At 36.5% G+C, this 25,759-nt stretch overlaps 1 protein-coding gene across 3 annotated transcripts in view; it reads left to right on the top strand.

The window, feature by feature from the left end:
• Positions 1–22,561: 22,561 nt before the first annotated feature.
• SNTG1 (syntrophin, gamma 1) overlaps positions 22,562–25,759 on the top strand; it is an 804,940-nt gene continuing 801,742 nt past the window's right edge. For 2 of the 3 annotated variants that reach the window (XM_011999542.1, XM_011999540.1), the window contains exon 1: positions 22,763–23,895. The gene's annotated coding sequence lies outside the window, so the exon portion shown is untranslated. Of the gene's footprint in view, positions 22,715–22,762; positions 23,896–25,759 lie in introns of those variants that run through there. The other variant, XM_011999541.1, reaches the window with a different exon arrangement.

Below are 25,759 nucleotides of genomic sequence, written 5' to 3'. Positions count from 1 at the left end.
GAGAATTGTCTATTCATGTCTTTAGCCCACTTTTTGATGGGACTGTTTATTCTTTATCATGTTGATTTCTTTGAGTTTATTGTAGATTCTGGATATTAATCCTTTGTCAGATGTAGAGATTGTGAAGATTTTCTCTCACTCTGTAGGTTGTCTGTTTACTCTGCTGACTGTTCCTTTTGTCATGCAAAAGTTCCCTAGTTTAATTAAGACCTAGTAATTTATCTTTGTTTTTATTGCATTTGCTTTGGGTTCTTGGTCATGAAATCTTTGCCTAAGTCAATGTGTGGCCAATTAATTTTTGATGAGGTTGTCAAGTTCATTCAAATAAGAGAGAGTTGTCTCTTCAATAGATCATGCTGACACAACTTGATTTCCACTTACAAAAGAATGAGGATGGACCTTCCACAACAAAGTATACATAATCATTAACTCAAAATGGGTCAATTCCACAATGATAAGTGCTAAAATTATAAAAATCTTAGAAGAAAACTTAGTTGTAACTCTTCATGGCCTTAGGTTAAGCAATAGATTCTTATATGTGACACCAGAAGCACAAGCATCAGAAGAAAAAATAGATAAGTTGGACTTCGTCAAAATTAAATACCTTTGTGTGTCAAATAACAATATCAAGAATATGAAAAGACAACAAAATTAATGGGAAAAATATTTACAAATCATATATCTGATAAGGGATAAATATCCACAATATACAAAGAACTCCACAAGCAACAAGGAAAAGAGAAAATATCCTAATTAAAAAGTGAAAAACATTACTTGAATAGATATTTCTCTAAAAAAGATATGCAAATGACCAACAGGTACATAAAAAGATGCTAACATCCTTAGTCAATAGATAAATAACAAATCAAAATCACTATGAGATGTAATTTTACATCAGCCTGAATGGCTATAATAAAAAACAAGAATGAATGAATGAATGAATGAAAGTAAAAATTAACAAACAAATTACCAAGTGTTGGTGAAAATGTGGAGAAATTAAAACGCTTGTATATTGTTTTTGAGAATGTAAACTATGTAAGCTAGTGTGGAAAACATGTTAGAAGTTCCACAAAAATAAAAAAATATATATAGTACTCCATGGTTCAGCAATTCCACTTATAGTTACATAATCCAAAGAGTTGAAAACATGGATTCAAACAGATAATTGTATATCAGTTCATTGCAACATTATGTGCAAAGGACCAAAAGGGGGCAACAACTAAAATGTCCATCACTAGATCAATTGTTAAACAAAATAGATATATACACACAACAGAATATCTTTCAGCCATAAAAAGAAGGATGTTCTAGCATACACTATAACATTGATAAACCTTGAAAAAGTCATGCTAAGCGAAATAAGTCAGACGCAAGGGACAAATATTGTATAATTTAACCTATATGAAATATCTATAATGTGGTAATTATAGAGACAGAAAGTAGATTAGAAATTATCAGGGGCTGGGATGAAGGGGTTCAAAGTTACTGCCTAATGGTACAGAATTTCTATTCAGGGTGTTAAAAACATTTTGGGGATTGATAATAGTAACTGATGTACAACATTGTGAATGTTATTGTCATTAAATGGTACATTTTTAAAAAACTTTTATTTTAGGTTCAGGGGTACATTTGTAGGTTTGTTATATTGGTAAACTCACATCCAGTCTACCGTTGATAGGCATTTAGGTTGATTCTATGTCTTTGCTACTGTGAATAGTCCTACAGTGAACACAGGCATTTATGTGTCTTCATAATAGAATAATTTACATTCCTTTGGGCATATACCCAGTAATGGGATTTCTGGGTCACATGGTACTTCTGTTTTTAGCTTTTTGAGGAATCATCACAATGCTTTCTGCAATGGTTGAACTAATTTACACTCTCACCGACAGTGCATAAGCATTCCCATTTCTCTACAACCTCAACAGCATAATAGCCACTCTGACTGGTGTGTAATGATATCTCACTGTAGTTTTGATTTGCATTTCTCTAATGATTAGTGATGTGAAGGGTTTTTTTTCATATGCTTGTTGGCCACATTTCTTTTGAGAAGTGTCTCTTCATGTTCTTTTCTAATTTTTTAACAGGGTTGCTTGTGTTTTGCTTGTTGATATGTTTAGCTTACTTATAGATTCTGGATACTAGACCTTAGAAGTTTTAATTTAATTAGATCCCATTTGTCATTTTTTTTTTCTGTTGTTGCAATTGCTTTTGGCATCTTCATCAAGAAGTATTTGCCAGTTCATAATGGCATTGCCAGAATGGCATTGCCTAGGTTGTCTTCCAGGGTTTTTATAGGTTTTGGTTTTATATTTAAATTCTTAATTCATGTTGAGTTAATTTTTGTTTATAGATAAGGAAAGGCTCCAGTTTTAATTTTCGGCATGACTAACCAGTTCTCGCAGAACCATTCATGGAGTAGTTTTGTCAGCTTGTTTTTGTCAGCCTTGGTGAAGATCAGATGATGTAAGTGTGCAGCCCGGTTCTCTATTCTATTGCACTAGTTGATGTGTCTGTTTTCGTACTAGCACCATGCTGTTTTGGTTACTGTAGAGCTGTAGTAGTTTGAAGTCAAGTAGTGTGATGCATCCAGCTTTGTTATTTTTGCTTATGGTTGCCTTGGCTATTTGGGCTCTTTTTTTGGTTCTATATGTATTTTAAAATAGCTTTTCCTAATTCTGTTAAGAATGTCAGTGGTAGTTGAATAAGACTGGCATTGAATCTATTCAATGTAAATTGCCTTGGGTAGCATGGTCATTCTAGCAATGTTGATTCTTTCTCTTCATGAGAATGCAATGATTTTCCATCTGTTTGTGATTTCTCTGATTTCTTTGAGCAGTGTTTTTTAATTCTCATTGTAGAAATTTTTCACTTCCCTGGTTAGCTGTATTCCTAGAAAGTTTATTCTTTCTGTGGCAGTTGTGAATAAGATTGCATTTATGATTTGGCTTTCAGCTTGACTCTTGGTGTATAGAAATGCTAGTGAATTTTGTACACTGATTTTGTATCCTGAATCATTACTGAAGTTGTTTATCAGTTCAGGGAGCTTTTGGACCAAGATAGTGGGGTTTTCTAGATGTAGACTTATGTCATCTGCAAGCAGGGATAGTTTGACTTCCTCTCTTCTATTGGATGCCCTTTATTTCTTTCTCTTACCTGATTGCTCAGGCCAGGACTTCCAATACTATGTTGAACAGGAGTGGTGAGAGAGCACATCCTTATCTTGTGTCAGTTTTCAAGGGGAGTGCTTCAAGCTTTTGCCCATTCAGTATGATGTTGACTGTGGGGTTCTCATAGATGACTCTTTTATGTTGAGGAATCTTCTTTCAATACCTAGTTTATTGAGAGCTTTTAACATGAATGGATGTTGAATATTATTGAAAACCTTTACTACAACTACAAAGATAATCATGTGGTTTTTATTTTTACTTCTATTCATGTGATGAATCACGCTAATTAAATTGTGGATGTCAAACCAACCTTGCATCTCAGGAATGAAACCTACTTGATCCTGATGAATTAACTTTTTGGCGTGCTGCTGCATTTGGTTTGCTAGTGTTTTGTTGAGGACTTTTGCATTCATGTTCATCAAGGATATTGGCCTGAAGTTTTATTTTTTTGTTGTTGTTGTGTCTTTGTAAGGTTTTTGTGTCAAGATGATGCTGGCCCCATATAATGAGTTAGGAAGGAGTCCTTCCTCCTCAAATTTTTGGAATGGTTTTAGTAGGAGTGGTAGCAGCTCCTTTGCACATCTGGTGGAATTTAGCTGTGAATTGGTCTAGCCCTGGGCTTTCTTTGATTGGTGGGCTATTTATTACTGATTCAATTTTGGAGCTCATTATTGGTCTGTTCAAGGATTCAGTTTCCTCCTGGTTCAGTCATAAGGGTGGTGTATATGTCTAGGAATTTATCCATCTTTTCTAGATTTTCTGGTTTGTGTGCATAGAGGTGTTCATTGTAGTCTCCAATGGTTATTTGTATTTTTGTGGGATTGTTGGGAACTTTCTTTCACTATTTCTAATTGTGTTTGTTTGAATCTTCTCTCTTTTCTTCTTTATTAGTCTAGCTAGCAGTCTATCTTTTTTTTTTTTTCTTTTTTCAAAAAAACAACTCTTGGGTTTGTTGATCTTTTGAATGGTTATTCATTTCTTAGTCTCCTTCAGTACAGCTTTTATTTTGATTATTTCTTGTCTCCTACAAGCTTTGTGGTTGGATTCCTCTTGCTTCTCTAGTTCTTTTTGTCGTAATGTTAGGTGGGCATGGCAGGCAGCAGGGAGAGGAAGTGGTGGGAGCAGCTGCAGATACCACACAACAGACTCACACTAATCTCGCTCACATTTCAGCAGTTTCTCATGAATAAATGTTTTTTTGATTTGTTCATCTTTTGTCAAGTTCTGAAGTCCTGAAAACATAAAGGTGTTTCTGACAATTTGTCCAATTTTGTAATTTCTGCCCCTGTTTTGTTTGTTTTTTTAGGGGGAGTGGGGATTCCCTTCCTCTTCCATCATGGTTAGAAGGGCCTTCCCACCCTTTCTCTCTGCCCTAGTCTAGTTTGTTTCTATTTGTCCTTCAGTGGCATTTTCTCTGAATTGCTTCTTTGACACCATCCAGCCTAGGATAGATGCCCTTTCTTCTTGTTTCCATGGTATTCTGTGTGCTGCTTTAGTTAGCCTTTGTAGGTTTACATTAAAAGTTCCTGTTGACATATTTATCTCTAACACTGACTATAACCTCCTTGAGGGAGTTTCTCTCTTTTCCTCCAATGTGAAGTGCAGTGTCTGGTATTCAATAAGATGACTAAAAATGTTTATGAAATTTCTATTAGTATTAATACAACGAATAATTTTTATTACTAGTGTATATTATAGACTGCAAACTGTTATAAGAAAAACACAATTTTATTACTTTTTCTTTCTCACAGAAATTTGCAATATGCTATAAGCATATTTGATGTTAAAATACAAATATTTTAAATTAATATTTGAGGTTTGATGCTAAGTCATTTACTTCATCATAAAATATCATGGAATCTCTCACTTCCTTGCCTTTGTACATTAATTCATTAGTTCGTTAATGTGTGCCCAGATGAACCATATCTACCTGCCTTGAGTTGTCAACTTCTCATTCTTGAAATCTCAAAGATCACTAGATACAGGTATAATTTTTTAATGCATGCCTGCCCTGTTGTTTAGCTAGGCTAATTTCTGTCCCTGCGTATTCCCTCTCTCCTATGTCTTTATTAGAGCACTTATCATACTCCATCAAAATTTCTGTTTAATTCATGCCACAGAAATAAATTTACCTGTATATTTTTAGCACCAAACACCATGACTAATACAAAATAAGTGTTCTGGAAAAGTTTTGAAATAAATACAATAGCATATATCCAATTAAATGCTTATAAAATCTCAAGAAATCAATAAATATATACAATAACTTATTATCTTAAGGCAGAGAACTACCTCTTATATTTTATGTCTCTCTTGATACAAAGGTAGCTTGGGTTATGATAATTCAGTATTTTCTTATCAACCCAGGTTAGTTTTTATGTTTATTAAATTTATTAACAAGCATGTCTATTATTTGCCCAAATATTCTTAGTCAACTATCCTCACATTTTTAGGCACAGAAAGAGCATAGTGTGTTTCCAATTTCCACATGACTTTAGCCACTGCTCATTTATTATCTTGCCAAAAATTATTATTTTTTCTGCTATTTTGTATGTGTGTGACAGAAATCAACTTAATTCTAGAATTCCAATTTAAGATGCGGCATATCAGATATTATCCAAATAACATACTAGCGATCTTCAAAATAAAAGTAGAGCTAGTCAAAATTTATAATCTGATATTGCCATTAAAATGTCATAAATTCTTGAAAAAAAAAAGTTGTTCTATGGGAGACTTTATAGGAGGGGCATTATAAGAAGGAAAATGTAATCACTTTAGGTTTGTACCTGCTGAGAGTCTGAGCTCTCATATTTGACTACCTAGGTTTGAGTAAAAACTCTTTATTTACCAGTTGCATGATCATGGCCAGATCATTTAACCTTACCTCTCTGAACCTTAGTTTTGGCATCCATAAAAATGGGACAGTAGAATTTAGATAAGTGCCTGGAACTTAGAAATCTCCAACAGGTGTCGGCTATTTTTACTATTGAAATTATTATTATTACATTACTGTCATTCTTATAACCAAGTAGCCAGAAAGTGAGAGTGTTTTAATTCAGGACAACTTATAGCGATTTAGTCATTTCCAGGCAAGGATTCTTGTGCATCCGAAAAGTAGACTGCTTCTCTTTAAGCTAAATGAATTCAGGTATGCCAATCCAATAAAGGTACTGAGCATAATGCTAAAGACAATAAACACATATCTGAAAAGCAATAAACATTTTCAATTCAGTGAATTTAAATGTTAGTTAAATAACTACGCAGTGTACCTTTCACAGAAGCATGCTGCCTATAAGATAATTAAAAGTCTTTTCAAATGGATGAAGTAGTTTCTCCTTCCCTGAGTAATTTACGCTATACTAACTTGAGTATCAGCAAATAGCATAAACATGATATACTCTTACACTCTGAAGTCTGAAGATCCTGTAGTAGATTGTCTTTAGTCTCCCCTTCCCTTTTTCCTCCCTCTCTGCTCTCTGTATTTCTCTCTTTCTCCCTTTCATGCAAATGTGTTCTCTGGCAGCATTATGCTTATGATGAACAGAGGGTAGCAGCTTACTATCAGGCCACCAGTTCCATGTGGAACCTGGGGGCTCCAGGGGATCACCAGCTCTGCTCTGTCAGCTGTTACCTGAGCTGTGGGAAGCACTTCTTAGGAGCAATGTCAAGGCTGCTCTGCCTTTTAGGCGGTCTTCCATTATTCTCAGAACTGCCCCTCTTAATGGACATTCTGTTTCAGACGATGAAAATAACGGGAAAGACAAAAATCTATTTCTCAAAAGCTATTTAGCAAAGACGTTCAGTGTGTTGGGGAGGAGAACATAATAGCTCTTTTCTCCCCCCTGTAAGTTGTTGGTCTAAAATTGACGCTACCACCACCACAAATAAATGACGTGTTCTCATATCCCTGTTATCCACACATGAACACTTGTCTATTTCCCATATTCTAAATAAATTACTGGACATATTCGACAGCTATTCTTCAGAACACAGACTTACTTTTCTCCCAAGCTGAATAACGTATTTCATTACATTGAGTGGCATGGGTACTTTAGAAACTTATAAGAATTGTGAACATTTTCATGGAGAATGACGCATACATTTTATCTAGCACTTCAACATGCAATTCATGTGGTTCATAGGACTTCCTGAAGTCCAAACATTTGAAAAACATAGGTGGCATATGTGTTTGTGTGCAGCATATAAATATGCTCATATTTAATTGCAATGAAAACTGAACAAATTAGAAAAAAATGTTGCAGGGCAATCTGAACATCAAAGCCAATTGCTGAATAAAAAAAAAAATAGGTGATTAAAGTGTAACTTTAAGTTAATAAATAGCCCTCAATTACTTGTTTCACTTGATGTTCAAATTGGATAATTTCTAGTGACCACTATGCTTGTTGATAAGCAGGACATGCATATTCTGAACTTTTACAAAGATAACAGTTGCACACAGCGTCTTAGTAGCTAGAGGTAGTCTCCTTGAAAATGTCAGGCAATTACAAGTCTGTATCTTTCTTTTCCATCTGTATTCTCCATGTTATGCCTTTTTCATTGTTTTTCCCTGAAAAGATTGCAGCTAAAAAAGTTGAAATTATAGCCAAAGTTGTTGGTGTGGTATAATAAGAAAAAGGAAGCAAGAATGTTTTTATAAATATACTGATATGAGTATACATTTTAGAAAGAAAAGATAAATTGGGCTGGGACTTACAAAATGAAACATTGTAAATGATTCAAAATAGTTTTTCTTTCTCTCCCAAGTTTATTCAGAGACACAATGGTTCCTTATAGTGTTAAGGGAGATCGAAAATATAGAAACTTATGAAAACTGTGCAGTATTTTACAGAAGGAGATCAACTTAGGGAAAAATGAATTTTTTAAAGAAATTCAATATCTTTATTTTATTGCGGTAAAATATATATAATATAGAATTTACCACTTTACCCATCTTTAAATGTACAGGAAAGTGACCTTAACTATAGTCACCTTGTGCAATTATCACTACCGTGCCTACCCGGAAGGTTTTCATCATCTCAAACTGAAATTCTGCCTCATTAAGCAATAAGTCTCATTCTCCCCTCCTCCAATCCCTGGCAGCCACCATTATATTTTCTATCACTATGAAATTGACTATTCCAGGTATCCCATATAGTAAATAAAATTGTATTATATCATTTTACAAATACTTCTTTCTGGATAAGATGGCTTTAGAATTGATAACAGGATTCCCTATTTGCCTTAGGACCATATTGAACTGACAGACAATGGACCTTTGACATGAAAAGGGAAAGAATAGATGTAAGCTATCTAAATTTTATGGCAGTAGAAAATAAAATAAAATAAAATAGCCAAATAATTACAGCAAAATTGTTGCTGTGCTGTTGTAGAGAAGGCAAGATTCCTCAGTGTCCTGTAGAGTATTTTCAAAGTCTGAAGTTTCACAGAAGCCAGATATATTCTTCTCCTCAGAATTCTTCATTTGATTTTCATAGCATCTCGGTTTAGCCATTGCTAGGATCCCTTAATGGAAATTTTCTATCTTCTTTCTATACTCTCCAATATCTCTTAAAAGAGAGATTAAATGGAAATCAAGGAGAAGGACTGAGAGAGCCACAAGCAGCTGCAGAGGGGCTATTTCTTTCTTTTTTTTAAATTTTTTTTTATTATTATGCTTTAAGTTTTAGGGTACATGTGCACAACGTGCAGGTTTGTTACATAAGTATACTTGTGCCAGGTTGGTGTGCTGCACCCATCAACTCGTCAGCACCCATCAACTCGTCATTTACATCAAGTATAACTCCCAATGCCATCCCTCCCCCCTCCCCCCTCCGCATGATAGGCCCCGGTGTGTGATGTTCCCCTTCCCGAGTCCAAGTGATCTCATTGTTCAATTCCCACCTATGAGTGAGAACATGCAGTGTTTGGTTGTCTGTTCTTGCGATAGTTTGCTGAGAATGATGGTTTCCAGCTGCATCCGTGTCCCTACAAAGGACACAAACTCATCCTTTTTTATGGCTGCATAGTATTCCATGGTGTATATGTGCCACATTTTCTTAATCCAGTCTGTCACTGATGGATATTTGGGTTGATTCCAAGTCTTTGCTATTTCTTATCACACAGGCAAGAGCTCTCTCTTGAGGCCTTTCAGGGGGATCTCTCAGAGACAGGGAGAGTAACCTATTTGTATGAAATACTAAATAAGATGTAAATCCAAGAGAATCTTATGAAAGTGCTGCCTTGCAAAAGGATGGAAACAAATGAAACCTTCAAAGAAGCTATGAAATATGAATCCAATAAGAAAAAGATTGAATGAGATTCCCTTTCCTCTTCATTATTTTCTTGTACTTGAGCAATAATGAAGAATTAGCAAGGTAAGGTATTTGCATTAGTTACTGGATACTTAGGTTGAGGAGCTGGAATGTTTTCCTAAGGACACATTTATAATTTATGTTAGATTACATTGCTGGATCCAGTTACAGTGAGGCTCAATGTACTATCATGCTTATCCACATACAATCATACATTTTCTATTTATCATTTTCACAAGTAGAATGTACAGTCTGGCTTACATAATTCCTTATTTTGAGAGAGAACATTCAGGCTTATAATGTAAAATTTATTCATTTTTTTCAAAAGTTTATTTAAATAACTAGGAGACAAGGTCAGGAGGTGAATAAATACATTATCAAAATTGTTTTGTTATGAAATATATAAACATTCTTGTAAAAGGAAGAATGCTAAGATGCCTACATATATATTTTTATTCCCCTTTCAGTAAAGACAGAATAAATTTGTCTTAGACATAAATGCCAATATTATAATCAAAAATCTATTAATCAAGTCAGTTCATGGAGGTTGTGTTGTTTCAGTCCCCCTTAGTGTCCTCATATTTAAAGACTATACTGCCACATGTAAGAATCATTTAGTACTGATTATTTAGCCAAATTTTCAAGGTTTTGCAAGTAAGAACACATTGGCAAAGATCAAATCCTTGAAAACTAAGTTAGCATCAATTGCTATCACCAGTTGACTTGCCTCTGGATTTGTCTTCATGATTTGAGTAGCATACATAAAATTTAAAAACATTCTAATTTATTTCTAGCATGCGTTGTGAAGCATGTTAGATATGTTTTCATTTCTCTCCCTCACTGAGGTTAAAATAAACTGGCGCTGAAGATCTGACTTCACAGACCTGCCTGTTTTAGCACTATCACTTGGGTAAATTCACATTCTCTCCAGTCAAGCTATGGGGTTTTTCTGTTCTCTAGGGTCAAGGACTGTAAAGGGGCTGAGATTTTGCCCTACTTGCAAGCTGACAAGTTAGCTTGCCACAGTTAAAATAGGACGCCAGGGTCAGAGATAAAAGACTTTATAACTTGTGACGCAGCAAGCAGAATGAGCTTCATGTTCACATCTATTTCACTTGTCCGCTAAGTCCCCTGGGGATGACGCAGAGGTGAACCTAGATGGATGCCGTATTTACAGGGAATTTGTGTCCCAGTTGAACAACACTGCGCTTAGGACCCTCAGTTTTATAAGGGGGCTGCAAGTAGACCTGTTCAATCTTTATCCCAAAGAGAAGGATTACCTTTATTATCCTTGTCAGAAAAAGGCTTCCCTTTGCCCTGGAGGAAGACACTACACTACCTCTATCTTCTAAGGCTGGTTGCTACACAAACATCCTTGAAAAGACAGTGTAGAGGAAAAGCTGTCACAAGACATGTAGAAACTCTGTAAAGAATCCCGCACTCCAACATGTCTCCTCCCATTATTCACTAGAATGAAATACACCTTCCTTTTGACATTATCTTAAAACAATGATGGGGGAGGATGAGGAAGAGTCGAAGTAAGACTTCTCAAACTGTAAGTCGTGGTCTATCTTATAATTTTCAAACACAAAAATTCATACTTGTAAATATTTCTATGTCACTTCTAATCCAAAAGGTTTAGCATTCTAAAGTTGTTGAATTTAATATGAGGTCCTGAAGCAAATTAAGTGTTTATGTCCTGTCTTTTCTATTTTACACCATTACTTATTCAATGCATAAAAATTAAAAAATAAAGAATATGCATATATTTGTCTCAAAAATTGAGAGAGTACCAACCAGATTTTAAATGTAAAATAACAAACATAGCTGTGGATATAGAATGTGTTGTTCTGTACTCTCTGTGGATGAATTTGATGAATTCTTTGATTGCATTTTTTGAAATGTTAAAGAGATTAAAAATATCTATGAAAAATACTCTCTAAATAGAATTTATGCAGACAAAGCAGTAAGTATTTAATACCGTAAAAATTTTCTTTAACCTATGTGAAGTACTAAAGAATTTCACATAAAAAATTTGTATATCAAACTCAAAATTCTCAATTCTTACACAGCATTCTTTTAAAATGCTTCTGACATTAATAATTGTTTGTTCACTGTTAACATTACATTAGCTGAACCATATCATGATCATTAGAAATAAACTTTTTAATGTCCAAAAATAGACTATTTATAATACTGTGAAGTTGTCCCAAATGTTCTCTATAAATTTGACACCTGTATAATTAGAGACAGTAAACCTTCAAAGTTTCAGCATCTGTGTTGCAATCAAGACTTCAACAGCCTGAGCTGGAAGAGAATAGCCCTATGCTATGTTATATTGGCAGCACTCCTCCTGCACCCTTTGGTGTCCTGGTGTGGGGTAGTTTGTAATCTGCTATCCCCAAGTCCTTCCTGCAGTTGCAATGGAGACTACTCATGATGATCTTCTTTGCCAACCCATAAGACTTAGAGGTTTTCACAAAAATGAGAGCCTTAGGGACCTGCAATGAATTGTGATCTAAAAGTATGCCATTATTACCCTAACTTCAGAGAACATCAGAAGACATCAAAGAGTTTTGCTGCACGTGTACACATCTCTAATGGTTATGAAATGTTTGTGTCACATCTATATTTTGTGTATACAGGGTAAGCTAGAAAGGAGGAAAAAGAGTAATAAGAGAAAGAGTAAGTGAGGAAACAGAGAAGCAAAAAGCATCAAGAGAGCATGAGAAAAAAGAGGAGAAAAAAGCAGAAGCAGAAATTAAAGAGGAAAGTAAAAATAAGAATAAGGTTAAAGAGTAAAGCTTTGGATACTACAAATGGTAAACAAACATGGGCCGGGTTTTAAACCAACATTCTGAGCACAACTTTAAACATTCAGGGCTATGAAAATATTAAAACTTACTTAAAGGCAGACATAATTGTTTTGTATGAAAATATTTCTCTATGACACCATATATATTATGTATGTACATATATAGTTTATATAAAGAAACTGTAATATTTAAATTATATGCACAGAATAAAATAAATTTTATTCCAAGGTTAAAACATATGTCTTGTCTTTATTTGTGAGGTTCTGCAATGTATGCAAGAAACTACTTGTGAAGGGAACCATTCAATTTCCTTCTAGGATGAGGGTCTTATTTGCATGTCAGCGTGTGTGTGCTGTTTTCATACTTCTTAACTCAGAAACAAGGAAGGGAGAATTCCATGATTAGCTAGGAGCAGCATGTGATCTCTCGGGCTAAAGGTCAGCCACATTTGCAACGTAGTTGAGGGAGAAGAAAGTTACTGGGCATGAGAATTTTTCACAGACGTGTGCATGCATTCCAGAGACCTTCACTGAGTCACTGTTAGAAAACAATTCATGTGTTCACTACTTGAAGTACAAAGATCATAAGATTCTAGCCCCTTTCATTGCTTATTTCCTAGAGAGACAGGTGGATAAACAATACCTTTTTCCCAATGGACCTGCTGGAGGATAGGAATCTGGAGCTATGTCCGACTTTTTCATTAGATGTTTGGAATATTCAGCCAGCTCACAGTAGGAACAGGACAAAAGAGTGGTACTGTCTGTACTACAGGTTCAAGCTCTAGGATCCAAAGGTCAATCTACTTTTCTAGGATTTGATTTATAAAAGTCAGTACATTTCCCCATTTTGCCTTAAAAACTCTAAAACGATAGCAAAAGGAATTACAACTCAGTGTGAATGTGCTATAGAATTAAGTATCAATTGATGTTTGCCTTTTTATTTCTTACTCCACTTGCTTTCACTACAGGAAAAACAAAAGGAACACACTTATCAAGTGCTACATGAGCAGAGGCTGGGTGAGGGGGCTCACTCCTGTAATCCTAGAACTTGTTTAGGAGGCCAAGGTGGGAGAAGCACTTGAATCCAGGAGTTCATGATCAGCCTTGGCAACATAGTGAGATCTCTTCTTTACACACACACACACACACAAATAGGGTATATAAAGAGAGACGAGGTTGTTACTAATCAACTTGGTTGTTTGGAAAATGAATCATGGAACATGTGATATTTAAATTCCACATAAGATATATTGAATTAGTTAGTTACTGCAATGAAAAAACTACTCCAAAACTTAGTGTCATGAATGTTGGTCATCTACTCTCAGACAGGCTTGCACATGTATCCCTGTAAGCTGGAGGGATTGCTGGGGAATGGCTGGGCTAGGATAGAGTCAACTGAGAAGACTCAGCTGTTCTCTGTATCATTTCTCATCCTCTAGCAGTCATGACCTTTTCATCGTGGTGGGAAAAAAGGCCCACATGATAGCTAAAGTGCTCAAGAACTCTCGACGCCCAGACTTGTGACTAACACAACATCACTCCTGCCACATCCTATTATTAAATGCAACTCTCAAGGCTACTCTGATTCAAGGGGTGAAATAATAGATTCCAACTCTTTATGAAAACTGCATAGACTCATTGCACATTGTGGCTTGAGAGGTGTAATTAGTTAAACGTGTTATTTCAATCAATCCATAAGTAGGTAAATATTTAAATAGGTAGATAGGTGCACAGACAGACAGACTGATAGATATGTGTCTGAACAACAGACTGTTATGTAATCTAGTGCATGGATAGATTGTAACATAATATATATTTGCATTTCTTCCAAAAGTTGGGTTTTTCCCCCCTAAGGAATATTACAAGGCTATAAATAAGTATAAAAAAAGCAGTTATCATGTTATGTAAAATCTATAGTTATTGGAGTGTATCACAACTTTTTATTTTTATACATTGCCTTTGGTATTGTGTTTGGTTGTGACATTTTCAATAAATAAACAAATGTAAGTACAAAAAAGAAAAGAGATGAAAAGTTTCGTTTACTTGTCTTTTTTTCATAACTTGTCCCTTATCAAAATCTGAATGACCTTATTTTTTGGATGATCTTTTTTAAAGTATTTATGCTATCTGCAATCTACCCAGGAGGACCCCAGAGAGAACTTCAAAGATGTTAAATGGTTCTCACTCCCCAAAAAGTTGACTGAGAATGTTTTCACCACACTTGAGTAGCATTTGTATGTGGTTTGACAAAAGTGCAAGTATTATGGTATTTACAAAAGTGCAAGAATTTGCTTGTGGGAAGCTGGGGAGTATACTTCTAAAAAGCAGATAGTCACCCTCCTGAGAGGCTGAGAATTTAATATTAAAAGAGATTTGTGATGCTGACACACATATTAAGATACTGTGGATAGAGGAAATGAACAGTGGTTGTAAATATAAGCCCATAGGGAGAGTCATAAGTAAAAGTTGCACACATGGATTTGAAATCAGGCTACCTCTCACTTGGGAAACTCTATATAATGGGTCATACAGAGAATAACAGTATAATAGCATTCACCTATCACAATAGGTGGTTCATGGTTAATGATTCTTCCTAGCAGAGTAGGATAGCAAAATTCCTCTTTGACTACAGGCCATCTTATTATCTCTCTCTCTCTCTCTGTCTCTCATACACCTCTCCCCATACACAAAGGCCATATATTTAGAACCATAAAAGTAAGCAGGTACTTTAGACTGATATTTGCATCGATTTGACTCTTCTTCCACCAAAAATAATTCAAATGATGGAAAACGTATATCCATGAAGCTATTCATATAACATAAAAAAAAAACACCAAATGTCATAAAATAAAGATATGACAGATTATGTTACCTCCACATGATGGAGTTATATGCAGCCTTTAAAAGTGATTATGAAGACTATATAACACATAGAAAATCTTACAGATTTTGTTAAATTGCAAAGGGTTCGTAAAAATTGTAAGTATACTGTGTTAATCAGTGGGGAGATGACACATTGCAAAAAGTTAGGAGAAAATACAATAAAATTATAATGTAATTGGTAAGAATGTGTCAGATTGTTTTCTTCATTCCATTCCATTTTTCTTCATAGTTATCTTATTGGCTTTTATAATAAAATGTGTTTATAAATAAAAATAATCACATACTATCCTTTCTGCAAAAGAAAGTGAAGATGATGAAAAGCAAAGATAGTAAAAATAATGAAGTGAAGATAATGAAAGCATAAGAAATGCAGATCAGAGTGCATGGGGGAATGTTTACAATGAAACCTAGTTCTATGCCTTTACTTTTGTTTTTGCCAGACTATGAATAGTTTTAGCAATTTGACACATTTATAGCTATCCCATTGATTATACTAAAAAGTTAGAATTGTGAAGGCATACAAGGTGCACCTCTGTAAAAATAAATTCTTCATTGCAACATTGAAAACGTGGAAATATATAAGTATATTTTTAAAAAGTCACGGGAAATAACTTCAATATTAAGACTCTCAGGCCTATAAATAACAAATATTTCTGAAATCTGAAAAGCAAAGACACTATTTGGTTTAGTTTTGGTTGCACAGCAATTATCGTACAGCTTTATTCTTTGGTTGTTCAATTCTGAACCATTTACTAAGCATCTACAATCTTCTGAATCTTCTGGTGTATTGCTCTAGTACAGGAGACACTCAAGGAACACAAGGTCTTTGGTTTCATGCAGCTTATATTATAGAGGGAGATGATTTTATTGAATGCTTTTTCTGTGTCTATTGAGAATATCATATGATTTTTGTTTTTAATTTTGTTTATGTAGTGGCTCACATGTATTGATTTGCATATGTTGATCCAATCTTGCACCTCTGGAATGAAACCCACTAAATTGTGATGAATTATCTTTTTGATGTGCTGCTGGATTCAATTTGCTAGTGTTTTGTTGAAGATTTTTTTGTCTATGTTCATCAGGGATATTGGCCTGCAGTTTCTTTTTATTGTTGTGTCCTTGCCAGCTTTTGGTATCAGGATGATATACTGGTTTTATAGACTGAGTTAGGATTGAATCGCTCCTCCTCAGTTTTTTTTGAATAGTTTCAGTAAGATTTGTACCAGTTCTTCTTTGTACATCTGGTAGAATTTGACTGTGAATTCACCTGGTCCTGGAGTTTTTCAGATTTGTAGATTTTTTTATTACTGATTTCCAAGCTGTTCCACAAATTACATTTTCTAAGATTTGTACACTGTGTAGAGTGGACTAGAGGGGAATTGTATCCTAGTTTTTTAAAATAGGGATTGAGTGAGGCAGTTTAGGATTCACAGTAATGATGCTAAGTTACTACATTTTCTTGTGCATATAATGCTTCATATATTGTTTTGATTATTTAAGTTCCATTTTCCTGTGTTTACATTTTTTAAATCGTGGCAATTTAAATTAAGAATTTAAAAAATACATTTAATTTTGTAACTTATTATTGGTCTGTTCAGGTTTTCAGTCTCTTTCTGGTTCAGTTTTGGGAGGTTGTTTTTCCAGGCATTTATCCATTTCCTCTAGGTTTTCTAGTTTGTGCACACAGAAGTGTTCATAGTAGTCTCTGAGGATCTTTTATATTTCTGTGGTATCAGTTGTAGTGTCACCTTTGTCATTTTTTATTGTGTTTAGTTTTTAAATTTTCTTTCTTTTTGCCTTAGCTAATCTAGCTAAGAGTCTATCATTTTTGTTTATACTTTCAAATAAACAATTTTTAGTTTTGTTGAATCTTTGAATGGTTTTGGGGTCTCAGTTTTATTTAGTTCTGCTCTGATCTTTGTTATTTCTTTTTTTTCTATTAGTTTTATTCTTGTTTTTCTAGTTCCTTTAGATGTGATATTAGGTTGTTGAGAAAGAACAAAAAAATCATACACCAATAATTTCTGCTTGTGATGATACTTTCTGTAAAGACATTAAAACAAATTGGTGGACAGAAGGAGACTGCAGACCCGTTAAATTAACTAGTCAGAAGAGACCTCTTTGAGAATGAGACGTTTGATCTGAGATCACAGGGGAAAACAGAGGGTAGCCATGTAAAGATCTAGGAGTAGTATTTCAGAGTATGGGAATGGGAATGGTACAGGAAGAGTCCAGTGTGAAAACCCAGAATGCCAGTGATCAAGAAGGAAAGAGTAATAAAATAAGAATCAGACAGGCAAAGCTAGACATGGCCCCAAGTGCATTAGAAGACCTTGGAGGGTTAGGCAATAGCATGGTATGGCATGGTTCGTTGTCATAAATTCATTCCTACTACTGTGCAGAGAAAGGATTCCACAGGGAAAACATGCCACAATGAAATAAATTAGTAGACTGCATTAGTACCAATAAGAAACTGTAGCAGCCCGAACTAGAATGAAAAAGTTATATTGGAAGAAGTGCATGGATTTGGAACCTATGTTAGTAACAGGAGCAACCGTCTTTGTTGACTCTTTGGAGATGGTGGGTGAGAGAATATAAGCAGTGAGGTGACTAGTTGGTTGTGATCTTTAAGCAGATGTGCAATGATGCAATATTTGATAAAGACATGGTCAAGGAAAGTTTTTCTGTGATGGTGATCCAGAATGTTGGTTTGGGTATGTTAAGTTTGAGATATCTAGTAAGCATTCAGGTAGAGATGTCAAATATATAACTTGTGTCTCTTTCTCTCCATATGAGTATCTTTCGCTCAATGGATAGGTAAGGACTTCCCTACAGATTTGGACATCAATGTCATATAAATGATATTTAAAACAATGGGAATGAATGAAATTATATAAGCAGATAATGCAGATAAGTTCTGCAGAAATAATTTCTGTGGAATTCCAATAATGAGAAGTAGGAGCAAATAAGCTGTCATCAAGAAAGGCTGAAGAAGAATGGCCATTTGTGTGAATGAGTCACAATGGCCAAGAGAAGAGTGTTTCAAAAAATAGAAAGTCATTGAATGAGTCATATGCAGCCTGCAAGTCAGTTAAGATGAGTTAAATATAGTGAGGGCCAAATTATGACTGATGATGGTTTTGGAGATAGAGAACTCATTGGTATCTTAATAGAGAAGCTAATTAGATGTCTCTAAAGAGAAAATGGTATACTAGAAGGTGAAAAAAAATTAGCTCTCTAAAGACCACTTTAGATAATTTTTCCAAGAATTTACTTCTCCTAATAATTGAACACCAGCTGGAAGTATCAATGTAATATTTATTTATTTATAGAAGTACATACATTTATTGGCACACATGCATAAGCACACATACTTGTGCACACACACATACACAGACACACACACATATATTTTAAGAAGGAAGCTACTGAAATATATATGTATACTTATTAGAAAGGAGGATAGCTACCAGGCAATTAAAAGCTATTTTATACCCTAAGCCAAATTGGCAGCATATCCTATAAGGATGTTTTTTTCCAGTGGTTAGCAACTTACTACTATGAATGATTTGTGTTGAGCTGTGAAGGGATTTCCATAGTACTGAAATCTTGTGTGTGGAATTTCCACATATTTGTATACAAATTTTATCTACACCACACTTCAAGTGCAACCATATCTCCTGCTTGATGTTAATGAACAAGAAAAATTCTCTGCAGCACTGTTCCTCTCAGAGAGGCATGGAGAGATCTTCTAGAGAGTGTGCCGCCTGTCACATGTGGACAAAACCTTGATCCAGGTGCTATATATTAGCTCTGCTAAATAAGTTGCATTATTTTCATTTTAAGGTGAATAAATAGACTCAAAAAGATTAAGTAACTTATCCAAGTGGCAGAAAGTAACACTCTTTGTCAAGTAAGTCGGTATTCAACTTCAGAATTTTTGTGAATAGAAAAAATAGAAATATAAAAGAAAGTGCTTAGGGAACTACTCTCTGAAATGAAATGTCTCTCCTAGGCAGTTGCAGTTAACAGTATCCAATTTTCTAAGCTTCTCTGGCAGCCACCTGTTACCTCCCGCAAAAGAAAAATTAAACTAATCTGAGGGACAGATTTTTGTATCTCGGTCATTTGAGTCCAAATTTCCATCTACTTTTGCCTGCAACTGAAGTTAACTAAGCTCAACTGATACAAGTGCAAATACCCATGAAGTCTTCAAGATTTATCTGACCACGATTCAGCAAAATAGAACTCCTTAGCTGAGTAAAGGTATGACTGAGCGAGGGATCTTACATTCAAAGGTTGTAAAAGAATATACAACTCAGTAACATTTCATCTGAAAACCAATAGAGAGATATTTTAAAATAGAATCATTGTTCCATTTCAGAAATAATTGGTAATAGATATGTAATATTTAGTTGTACTTGGACCCAATTTAAAAAAGCAGCTCAAAATTATACTGAAGATGTTAAAACTGTGAATTGAAAAGGGTTTGGATATGGGTATTGGCCTATTATAGCTCTACATCTACTGGGAAACATGAAGTAAACACAGAAATAATTAGAAATATATATTAACTAAAAATAGAAACTTTAACTGGAATCACCAGTTTTTCAGTTGAGGTCTAAAAATTGTGAGCAAATGATACTCCACAGATGATAGGGGCTACTACCTATTTTTGTAGAAATATACAAGATATACAAAGTTTTTAAATATGCTGATTTTTGCATATGACAGTTTATGAGGCTGGCAAAAATTATTATTGTTATCACCATTTTATATATGGTAATGAGATGAGAGAATAGGAGACTTCCGGAATGGACACAGCCAATATTTTACATAGTGTATAATGACTATTCATTTAGATCATATCGTATGGCGGTTTCGCCTTACATTTTAAACTTCCTGACCCAAAGGACTTCCAATTGTTTCCAAAATGTTCCACAAACTACTATGTTTTCTAAGATTTGTGTACTATGTAGAGTGGACTAGAGGGGAATTGCATCCTAGTTTTATAGAGAGGGATTGAATGAGCCAGTTTAGGATTCACAGTAATGATGCTAGGTTACTACATTTTCTTGTGCATATAATGCTTCATGTATTGTTTTGATTATTTATATTCACATTTTACTATATTTACATTTTTAAAATCATGGCAACTTAAATTAAGAATTTTTTAAAAATCATTTAAAATAGACTTCAAAAAATCTGCTCCCAGGGTGAAATTTCTTAACATAATTCTTTAATTCACCTCAGCTTATTTGTCCCTTGGTTTTGTTATCTTGTACTTCATTTATATTCATTTGTCGCATCAGATGTTAGGCCGTATTTAATTTTCATCATATTGATTTCCATAACTGGTTACACAACTTGATGAGAAAAAATATAAAGTGGATTTTGCTTCTTGAAGAAAAGACATCAAACTATCATAATCATACTGGGACTGTCAGTTCAAATTAATCAACTGTTTCTGTTTTCTTTTACTGGCAGGACAGAGGGAGAGGGAGAGAAAGATTGAGAGACTGCATAAAACTCAATCGGTGATCAGGAAGAAGGGAATCTGCTCTTCTAGGTCTGAATAATCAAGTGCATGTGTTTTTAATTAGCAACATCTTTGTACTCTATGCCTCATTTAAATGCTCTTATTTGGTGTGTTGATTTTCTGTGATTATTCATGTTTCTATATACCCCGATAAAATAATTTAAACAATCAATTAAATCCACTTAAGTAAGCACAGAATTGAACACAGCAGAGAAAACCCTCTTTGCTGACAAGGAGGGAAGGGCCCTGATTAGCATAACCTTCACACGGGGGTTTGTTTTCCTTATCTAACAAAAAGGGGGCACTTTCTGAAACTTATTTCTACATACGCAGGTATTGTTTCTGCAGAAAAAAATAAGCACGTGTTTGATCACATTTGTCTAAGGAAAAAGGAAACTTCATTTACCATAACCTTAAGCAATTTGTTTTCACATGGACTGAAAAGTGAAAGAGCCCTTAAAAATTAGCCTCAAGCAGCAGATACTCTTTTTTTAGGTTTGTGTGTCTCCGTGAGATCAGACGGCTTCCCCAAACACGGTTTTAGAGAGCCTCTGTTAAAAAAGACTGTTAGAGAAAGTCGACCAAGGGCTTCCTTACACGGCGACCGTTTCCTGCGTGTGCAGCTCCACACAGCGACCGCGGCCTGCAATGCGCGGAGCACAGCGCGGCCTCTTCCAGCCGGAGCCGCGGTGGCGGCTGGTGGCCACCCCAGGGAAATAAAGCCATTGCTGCAGCAGTAAAATGGCTCAAAGTCCAGCCAAAGCCTGGCCTTTTCCTATGAGTGAATACGCGGCCTATTTGGTTCTCCGTCCCGACTGATTCCCGGCTCAATAACGTTTCTCCTCCAGGGAGCACACTGGAACTCCATTAGCTGTGCCGCCTCCTCGCGCGCCCCCAGCGCGCGCCTCAGACCGGTGCTTGGAGAGCGCAATGTCCCCGAGAGGAAAGATCCCCTACCTGGAATGGATGGTTCCAGACCAGCGGGAACGCGCTCTAATCCTTAATGGAAGCAAGCGTGGGAGGAAAGCACAACGTCTAGGACTTCCCTCTAGTGTAAGAACAGGAGGAAGAAGAACCTGAGAAGTCGCCGGGGAAGGGAGGCCAGGAGCAGGCGTCCGGCCCCTTCCCACAGTCCGGGAGAAATTAGTGTTGCGCCCCGCACCTCCCCAACCTCCTTCCCCACCACACACACCAGCGCCCCTCGCCAACCTTTCTCGAATTTCCTCTCACGTCTATCAACAACCTCCTGGTAAAGAAATCTGCACTGCACAAGTCAAGAGCCTGCAAGGGCGGGAGATGTTACAGTCCAGCTCTTTCCATCTTCCCCCTTTACTCTACATAGTTTCAAAGGTCCGCATGGCCCTGGTTTTGACCAGTTTTCCAACAGTTTCAACGTTATGTATTTCAACTTCCCGTCTCAGTTCACTCGCGTCTGCACCCGTTGCCGAGTGTGGGTGGCGGAGCCCTGGGTGACAGCACTCAGGATCACGAACCCATATACTTCTTTATTCTCGTTGTCAGCCAGTTGCCAAGAGCAGTGGAACAGACACAAGTGGGGGCTGTTTGGAGCGGGAGTGAAGAGCCTTCAAGGCCCAGGAGAGCGCGGATTCCGGAGTAGGGAGGCGAGGGGGCAGCGTGGGAGACCAGAAGGGAAAATGGGCTGAAAAGCCAAGCAAAAAAAAGAAAAAACAAAACAAAAAAACAACAACAACAACAACAAAAAAAACGTAAATTGGGCTTTGCTCCGGCTTTACAAAGGCAGAGATGGTCAAGCCCTCTGACTGACTTTGTGCCTTCTTTATCCAGTCCTTTGTGAAATAAGCCGCTTTCTGCCCGGCTGCAGGAGCTTAGGCTGTGGGAGACTCGCTTGCACTGCCCTGGCCCTCCAAGCTCCCTGCTCGCTGAGCCCAGCGCTGACACTCACAGGAGCTGCGTTCGCTGGATCCTCTGAGAGGCTCTGCAACGATCCCGATCCAATTCAGCAGCGTTATAAAAGGTAGCCGAGTGGAGATGCCTTTTCTTGTCTTTTTCATTCTTTCATTCTCTGTCTTTTAAAATTTTAGCAATATCCTGTCTTTTCCCCGTGGAAGGTCTAAGAGTCTTCACTGGGTTTAATTTAGGAATTTCAAATTGGATATCTCAAAATTTGAATGTGGTCACCTTAATTGGTAATCAAGATTGCGAAGTCTTCCAAAATAGCCTTTTTCATCTTATGTAATTAGAGGTCCATGAGCTTTCCAAAGAAGCTCTGGATTTTCCACGGTACAAATCTGTATTTCTCTCTCTCTCCCTCTCTCTCTCTCTGCCTCTCTCGTGCGTGTGTGTGCGCGCGCCTGTGCGTGCGTTTTCTTTCATTTCTGGCATTAGGAAACTCGTTCAGGGCCACTGAAAAGTCAGGGGAGGCTCAGATGTTATTTCCCACCGATTCCTGTTTTTCCGGAAACGTTGTCACCAAGTAAGAATGAGACTGTTATTTTGTAGAAACAATTAGCCCCTACCAAAAAAAAAAAAAAAAAAAAAAAAAAAAAATTCACCGGAGGAGAGAAGGCTAGGCTGGAAGAGAAGGAAGCTGCTGCTTGGATTCGCTGGTGGAGGAAAGTGCGACCGGGAGCTGGGCTTGGGGGCTCTCGTCCCCTTAGTTCAGCACCAGAGGGGATGGACAGCGTCTCCGGACCTGGCTGCGGCCACAGGAACGCAACTACGCTGCCGAGGCCGCTCTCCTTGCCGCCACTGTCGTCGCCAGGGGCAGCTGGGCTCCTTGCTCCTCGCAGCTAAAAGGAGGTGTCTCGTATTACTCCCTCGCCTCCCGGTACCCTTCCTTAATGGATGGAAAGTACCCCTCCCTCTACACCTGCTGTACCTAAGGACAGGACTCTGAGGAGTACTCTTGCTCCACCGATTAAACTCTCAGCAGCAACTTCAAGAATCATTTTTCTATAGGGGCCTGGGAGGAATTCTAGCAGAAGAGTAAAGTCGAAGTTCTTAGAAGCTCTGAGAAATCATGGGCCATGCAGTAAGGGTCGAAATGTTAAAAGGCCCACACTTCTTGAAATAAACAGAATGGTCCTGAGTGGATTGCAACTGTTTTGGAAATAGCTTTGTGAAAAGAGGTTGGAGATCTACTCAAAATTCTACGTTAGAGAAACTGAAAAGACATCTAATTTCATTGCTTGGCAGGTAAGTGATAGCACTATTATTTTTGTTTTTTTAAAATTCTAATGACTTGTCTTATGGTTTAACAGAAAGAACATAAGCAATGTAATTTTTCCTGGGGTTAAGGGGGAGACAAGAAATTTTGTTTTAAAATAATTGTTTCTGGATCATTGTGTGACAAGAAGAATCAAAATAACATACATGTTGCCTTACATAAATACAGTAAACTTTTAGCTGGCCATTTTTTATTGCTTGTTTAATATCTTTTTGGATCTGTGCATATCTTGTTTATTTTTTTCCAAAGCTAATACAATCTGACATTTCCCAAGATAATTTTGTTATCTTATATATGCCCAAAGTGATCCTGTCTGTGTTACATAGTATGCAAGGCTCAAAAAGTTGAAATAGAGAGGGTTTAACCATGCCCTCTAACACATTTTGTATTGTTACAATATACCAAACTATGCATGGGAACAAACACATGTATACATACACACCAGATTTCTCACTCCATGCCAACCCCCGAGTATACCTACACCTGTAGAATCTTATGTAAGGAGACACTCACATTTTTCCTTAGCACCCTCTTTCTGGCCTTTTAAAGCTCAAGACTGCTTTCTCAAACTTGATCTGCCAGAAGGCAGAAAATGAGAAGCTTTAGTGTGCCTCTTTAGGAGAGCTGGATTTCAAAATCATTCTAACTTACTAGTTCTGCAAAATACATTTGTCACTGAAATTCAGAAAGTGATAGGGGCCAATAGGTTTCCGAAAAGCTGTAAACTTTAAAATGCTCATTAAATCTGTTTTCTGTTGATTCTTATTTCTAGTCTTCCCCTGGAGCTTTAAAATTACAATCTTTCACAGTGACCTTGATAAGCATTCTGCTTTAATAAAAAGGGTTCACTGGGCAAAAGCAGTTACACTAATTTATAACCCGTGCCTGACATTTCACTAAGAACTTGATCAATTCCAATGAGTACATTCAGTTCAGTGAAGAGTTTCCACTTGCAAGGATGGAATTTTATAGTCATGTAAATACATGTGATGACATATGCATAATCAACTCTGTGAAAAAAGTTTACCCCTTTGAAAAATTACAGGAGATCTTTAGGTTTTACTTTTAATCTCATTGGTTGTGTGTAACTGATAATAAAATGGCTCTACTTCACATCTGTACATACCTTCCTTCTCAATTTTAACACAAAAATCATTGGAGGCCGTTACAGTGGCATTCATTGGTGGGGTGATGTCCTCTTGTTTTATGTTGGCTGAGTGTAGCAATTACTCTCTGAGGAAAAATCATTCTTAACTGTCACCACTTACCATGAACCTGCTTGCTTAGCAGAAAAGGAGCAGAGGCATCTATGTCACTGAGCTCCTTGGGGGCTCTGTTGCCCTATATAGGTCAAGAATGATTATTTGAGGAGCAGAAACATGTATCATTGATTTGGATTTCTTCCCAGAAAACCTACAATGTGCTCTTAACACAATCCTTTTTTTCCGCAATAGGAGAGGTATAGAAGTGAAATTATCACATGGAAGACTTAATCATATTTTAAGAGAGTTACAGCATGTTGTTAGACAATTATTTTGGTTGTCAATTAATTAACACAGAGGGACTCCCCTAGTCAATAGGGCATAAAATGTAAGCAGAGAATGTGTTTCCAGAAGCACTCCTCTGGGTATATGGCCGCAGTTCCCTCCTCAGGGGCAGAGGGGGCAGACTTTCTCTATGTGTAACTGAAATCTCAGAAAGTGAAAGTTACCTTTGCCTAATCCCTTAGGAGATTTAGTTACAGAAATACTAACTCTAATTCACCCCAAACTCATGAAAGTGCTTGGAAGCCCTTGTCAATCCTTATCTGTAGGGAAATGTCCTTACACTGAG

Source organism: Mandrillus leucophaeus, unplaced genomic scaffold (genome assembly GCF_000951045.1).
Source record: "Mandrillus leucophaeus isolate KB7577 unplaced genomic scaffold, Mleu.le_1.0 Scaffold598, whole genome shotgun sequence".
In the NCBI taxonomy this organism is placed as follows: Eukaryota; Metazoa; Chordata; class Mammalia; order Primates; family Cercopithecidae; genus Mandrillus; species Mandrillus leucophaeus.
Note: the sequence above shows the minus strand (reverse complement) of the source record. Positions and strands in the feature narration are given on the sequence as shown.